Below are 6,000 nucleotides of genomic sequence, written 5' to 3'. Positions count from 1 at the left end.
CACCTTATTATAACCATACAAAGGGATATGCCTTGGCTGATGCCACATGGAATTATTTACTTTCTTATTAACAGTTACAATTGTATGGGTATCGGGTATATGGTAGCCTTTACTCCAATCATAGTTCCATTAGATAAACAATGGTAAATGGTGCTGAAGACCCAGATGGTAATGATATGTTCAAGAGGGATGGATAAATAAAGCACAAGTTATGCAGTTGTGTTGCAGTCCTATCCATCCATGAATAATAGCCTCCTTGCCAGAGCAAGATGTATAAATATACAGTCCGCAGAGAGTGAAATATAATGGCCAAAACAGGATGAATGGAGTCCAATCCTTCTCCTGTATACTAATAGAGCAGCAATTGAAGACACAGCTGGAATAAATTAGGAACATGCAATGCAACAGCTTAGAAAGCAAAGCAATTCATGCATAGAGGTAGTGGTTAGAGCAGAGAGCAAGATTTAGACAATTAAAGCTTAGTGGAATAGGGGACTTCATAGATGTAAACATTGTGTGACTGAGTACAAGTCCGGCTTACCCATTCGGCATTCCAGTGTGTAGCACTAAATTAGAGACATGCAGCGCAATAACTTAGAAAGCAAAGCAATTCATGCATAGTGGTAGCGTTTAGAGCAGAGAGCAATATGTATACAAACAAGGCAGGCTTAAGTAGCTTAGTGGAATGGGAAAATTCATAGATATAAAACCTCCATGACCAAGTGAAAATCCAGCTTACCCATCCACCATTCCAGAATGCAGGTCCATACATCTCCAGCTTGTGTACGCAATTATTCCAATAAGGCTGCTCTTCAATGCTCTACCGTCTATACCGTGTGGTTTGTGGCATGTCCTGCAGTCCTTTGATTAATCAGTATAGATAACAGAGAGGAACTTGTTATTATTATATTATTATTATTATTATACAGTATTTATACAGCGCTAAAAAGTTTGCTCAGCGCTGTACATTATAGTGGGAGACAGTACATGAGACAATACAGTAACAATACAATACACAAGGGGTTCGAGGGCCCTGCTCCTTGGAGCTTACACTCTAGGAGGGAGGGGATAGTGATACAGGAGGAAATGGCTGTGGGGGATGGAGTGGTAGGAGGAGTGGAGGAGATCAGCAGTTAGGTGAGGGCAGGGTAGGCTTCCCTGAAGAGATGGGTTTTCAGGGTGCGCCTAAAGGTGAGGAGGGTAGGTGAGAGTCTGATGGATTGGGGTAGTGCGTTCCAGAGGATGGGGGAAGACCTGTAGAAGTCATGGAGTCGGGCATGGGAGGAGGAGACCAGGGACCTAGAGAGTAGGAGGTCTTGTGAGGAGAGAAGAGTACGTGTTGGGTGGTATTTTGATATCAGGTCGGTGAGGTAGTTTGGGGCAGTATTATGAATAGCTTTGTACGTCAATGTTAGTAGTTTGAATGTTATGTGTTGGGCAATCGGAAGCCAGTGGAGGGAATGACAGAGGGGGGTGGCGGATACGGAGCGGTTGGTAAGGTGGATGAGTCTGGCCACAGAGTTCAGGATAGACTGAAGAGGGAGAGTCTGTGATGAGGTAACCTGGTGAGGAAGGAGTTTCAGTAGTCGAGTTGTGAGAAAATAAGGGAGTGAATGAGTTGTTTAGTAGTGTCAAGGGTTAGGAACGAACGTATTTTGGAGATGTTGCAGAGGTGGAGCCTGCATGAATTTGCCAGCGATTGGACATGGGGCTGGAAGGACAGATTGGAGTCTAGAATGACACCTAGTACTCTGGCTTGCGGGGTAGGACTGATGATGGCGTTATTGGTCATGATGGAGAGGTTGGGGGGGCGCGGGCTGGGGGGAAAACTAGGAGCTCGGTTTTGGAAAGGTTTACTTTGAGAAAGTGGAGTGACATCCAATCTGATATGTCGTTCAGTAGGCAGGTGATTCGGGTGGAGACTGAAGGGGTGAGGCGAGGGGTAGAGAGTAGATTTGCGTGTCATCGGCGTAGAGGTGGTAGTTGAAGCCATGGGAATGTATCAGTTGGCTAAGGGAGGAGGTGTAGATGGAGAAGAGAAGGGGCCCGAGGACAGAGCCTTGGGGGACCCCAACAGAGAGGGGGAGGTGGCAGCGTTATAGGTAACACTGAAGGAGCGCTGGGATAGGTAGGAGGAGAGCCAGGAGAGAGCGGAGTCTCTGAGGCAAAGGCAGTATAGTTTTTTAAGTAGGAGGGGGTGGTCGACTGTGTCAAAGGCCGCGGAGAGGTCAAGGAGTAGGAGCACTGAGTAGTGGCCATTAGCTTTGGCGGTTAGCAGGTTGTTGGTGAGTTTGAGTAGGGCGGTTTCGGTGGAGTGTAGGGGATGGAAGCCAGACTGTAGGGGATCAAGGAGGTTGTTGACGTTGAGGTGGGAGCTTAGGCGATTATAGTCTAAGCGCTCGAGGAGTTTGGATGTAAATGGCAGCAGGGAGATGGGTCTAAGGTTGTTCAGGTTGGTGGGGTCCAGGGAGGGTTTTTTGAGTATGGGAGTGATGTGTGTGTGCTTTAGGGGGGAGGGGAATGTACCAGTAGAGAGGGAGAGATTGAAGATGTGAGTGAGGGAGAGTAGGATGGGGGAGAAGGGTGACCGTAGGAGTTGTGAGGGGACAGGGTCAAGGGGGCAAGTGGTGAGGCGGGCTTCGGAGAAGACCTTAGTGACCTCTTCAGTTGAAAAAGAAAGCCCAATGTGACTAATTACCCAATATGGAGTCCAGTGGAATAGAATCCGTGATGTTCTTCAAAAACACTGGGAAATTTTAACAAATGAACCTGGACTATCTAAAATTGTTGGACGTACACCAAAAATGGCAGCTTGTAGAGCCTGTAATTTAGGTGATATGCTGACTCAGTGTGAATTTGCAAAAAATCCAGTATCAAACTGGTTAACAACATACCCTCGCTCCAAAGGGATGTTTGCGTGTGGAACGTGCAGAATGTGTCAATATGTGGACCGTACTGACACATTCCATGATGCATAAGGCCTTTAACTTTCCTGGAGGTATTACCGAGTGTAGCTCGGGGTAAAGTTTCAGCGCCAGAAGCGGTAACCCTGAGCTACACTCGGAAATACATTGCAGTGTTGCTCCGGGATCTCTTCTGCACTTACCTTGTCCTGCGCTCCCACGATGTCCCCGACAATGTCCTCCAGTCGATGCCGGCATCTGTTTTCTGGGTTCCATTCCCTGCGACGTCAGGACATACAGGGACGGAACTGGTGGGAAATTTGAAAATGTTAAAGTGATATTCACTAAATTCACTAAAATCACATAGTAAAACATTACTGTATCAAACCATTTCACATACATTTTGTCCCTAGTGCTTTGTCCTGTGCCCTGCCTGCATTTTTACTGTTCTTTCTGCCTTAAAACTGAGAAAAGTCCATGGCATCCAAAAAGCGTCCCTTTAGGTCAAAAACGGTTTTAGACCAGCTAAAGAACAGCGATAGTAAATTAGAACTACTTGCAGAATTGAGTGATAATGATTCGTGGGGAAATTCATCATCAGACACTGAAAACGAGTTTGCGACTTTGCTCAGTGATGTGCGAACTGGCGCTCTATTTCAAATTTCAGTGTTTTTGGTTTGATTATATTATTGAATTAAATTTATTATTATATTATTATTTTTTATGATTATTTATTAAATTATAATTTATGATTTCGTGTTTCAAATTTTAACATACCTGGAAAGTTTACTAGACTCTTGTTTGGACAGAATTCAGTGAGTTATTCCTAAAAATTACAGGCCTACAATAAAAAAACTACATATTTCCATGCAAAAAATGTACCGCTTTGAGTACAGAAATATGGACATAATCAGACCGCTAGGGAGGTTAAATATTGAATTAGGTATTTTTTATTAATTGTTCTACAGCCCGTGTAATGTACATGCTAACATTCCCTTGTAACAAAATTTATATAGGGAAGACAAAACGCCCCTTAAAATAATGAAACGGGGAGCATATGAAAGAAATAAAAGAAACGAATCCCGATAAACCACTGGCAAGACATTTTGCTACTTGCCATGAAGGTAAACTGAATGGCATGAAGGTTAAAGGCATCAACATGTTAAAATTGCCATTAAGATGTGGAGATTTTGATCATATATTACTACAGCAGGAAAAAAAATTGTATATACAAACTACAGATCTTGTCCCCACTGGGCTTAAATGTAAAAATGAACCTCCAAGTTTTCTTGGAGACTTAATATGATTTAATTGTAACTATTTTTTAGTGCTTTATCATCATTGCATATATATTATTATTCTTTAGTTACAGCATATGAAGTGACCCTTTGTGGGTAAAAGGAGGCGTTTTGTTGATCATTATTAAGATCTCTGAAAATAAATTGAATTGAAGTAGTTTTTAGGGATTTGTTGTTATCTAGTTCCACGTCACTTTATGGTAATAGAATTCCTCGGTGTTACAGAAGCCATCAACTTCTTCTATTTATAATTACCAAATATGATAAGTATATTACCTTTTCTTTACCTGTAAAACAAATATTTAAGAAATGTCAGTTACTGTAGCAAAGGTAAACACACTTGACTTTGTCCTTTTAAGAAGAGAAACCAGGGCTGAGCTATTGTGATGACTAAGGTATTTTAAGAGATCATCAATGCTCCATCTAACATCCAGACGAAGCTACCCTACATCCTAGCAAAATGCGTTGACATCATACATTATGTGACACTGTGCTTACTACGGGAGTACTCCATGCTGGATATTGGCGGCCTCCTGACACATCGAAGGACGTTGGAACATGCCACAAATCATGGTATGGACGGTAGAGCATTGAAGAGCAGCCTTATTGGAATAATTGCATGCACACACTGGAAACGCATGAAACTGCTTTCTGGAATGGTGGATGGGTAAGCTAGATTTGCACTTGGGTCATGGAAGCTTTACATCTGTGAAGTTTCCGAATCCACTAAGCTACTTAAGCCTGCCTTGTTTGCATACACCTTCCTCTCTGCTCTGACTGCTACCGCTATGCATGAATTGCTTTGCTTTCTAAGCTATTTTGCTGCATGCCCCTAATTTAGTGCTAGCCGGAGACATATGGAATTACACACTGGAATTTTGGATGGGTAAGCCGGACTTGTACTCGGTCACAGAAGCTTTACATCTATGAAGTTCCTTATTCCACTAAGCTACATATACCAGCTTTGATTGTCTAAATCTTGCTCTCTGCTCTTACCGCTACCGCTGTTCATGAATTGCTTTGCTTTCTAAGCTATTGCGCTGCATGTCCCTAATTTATTCCAGCTGTGTCTTCAGTTGCTGCACCATTAGTATACAGGAGAAGGATTGGACACCATTCATCCTGTTTTGGCTGTTATATTTCACTCTCTGAGGACTGTGTATTTATACATCTTGCTCCCAGAAGAGTTGAAGCTGTTATAGCTGCAAAGGGTGGGCCAATTCAATATTGAACCCTACCGACCAAGACTGGGATGCCATTAAAATTCATGTGCATGTAAAGGCAGGCGTCCCAATACTTTTGCCCAAATAGTGTATGTCAGCATTATATCAATGTAGGTCTATAAGCTATAATGTGTAGCATTTCATTATCATTTGTATTTTATCCTTTCCTTATTGTTAGCTCTGCACATTTGTTTTTCATTCAGTATAGCTTTGCAGAATATATTAGCAATTTCTAAAAAAAACTGTTCCAAAATAATTTTGGATACTGAAGTATCACTTATACTAAAAAGACTTGATATCCATATTGCAGCTTTGTGATAACTAATTTATTCAAGCATTACACTGCCTGCAGTCAGTAGGAGTAACATGACAGAATAGAATGGTGTTCATAAAATCTATAGCGCTGACAGAGGCATGCGTATCCTCTGATGTATAGAAAATGATGATTTATGTTTTCTTATGTCCGTGGCACAGTAGCCTGAGATAAAAAAATGATAAGACAACCAAGGGAATACTTTTATACAGACTCTTTCAAAGGATTTTTTCAAATCTGTCTTTTATACTTTGAATACTTTT

This window comes from Staurois parvus, unplaced genomic scaffold (assembly GCF_062004578.1).
Source record: "Staurois parvus isolate SC_StPar_1 unplaced genomic scaffold, SC_StPar_1.0 ptg000006l, whole genome shotgun sequence".
Taxonomy (NCBI): Eukaryota; Metazoa; Chordata; class Amphibia; order Anura; family Ranidae; genus Staurois; species Staurois parvus.
The sequence above is the reverse complement of the archived record's forward strand: the minus strand, read 5'-3'. Positions refer to the sequence as shown.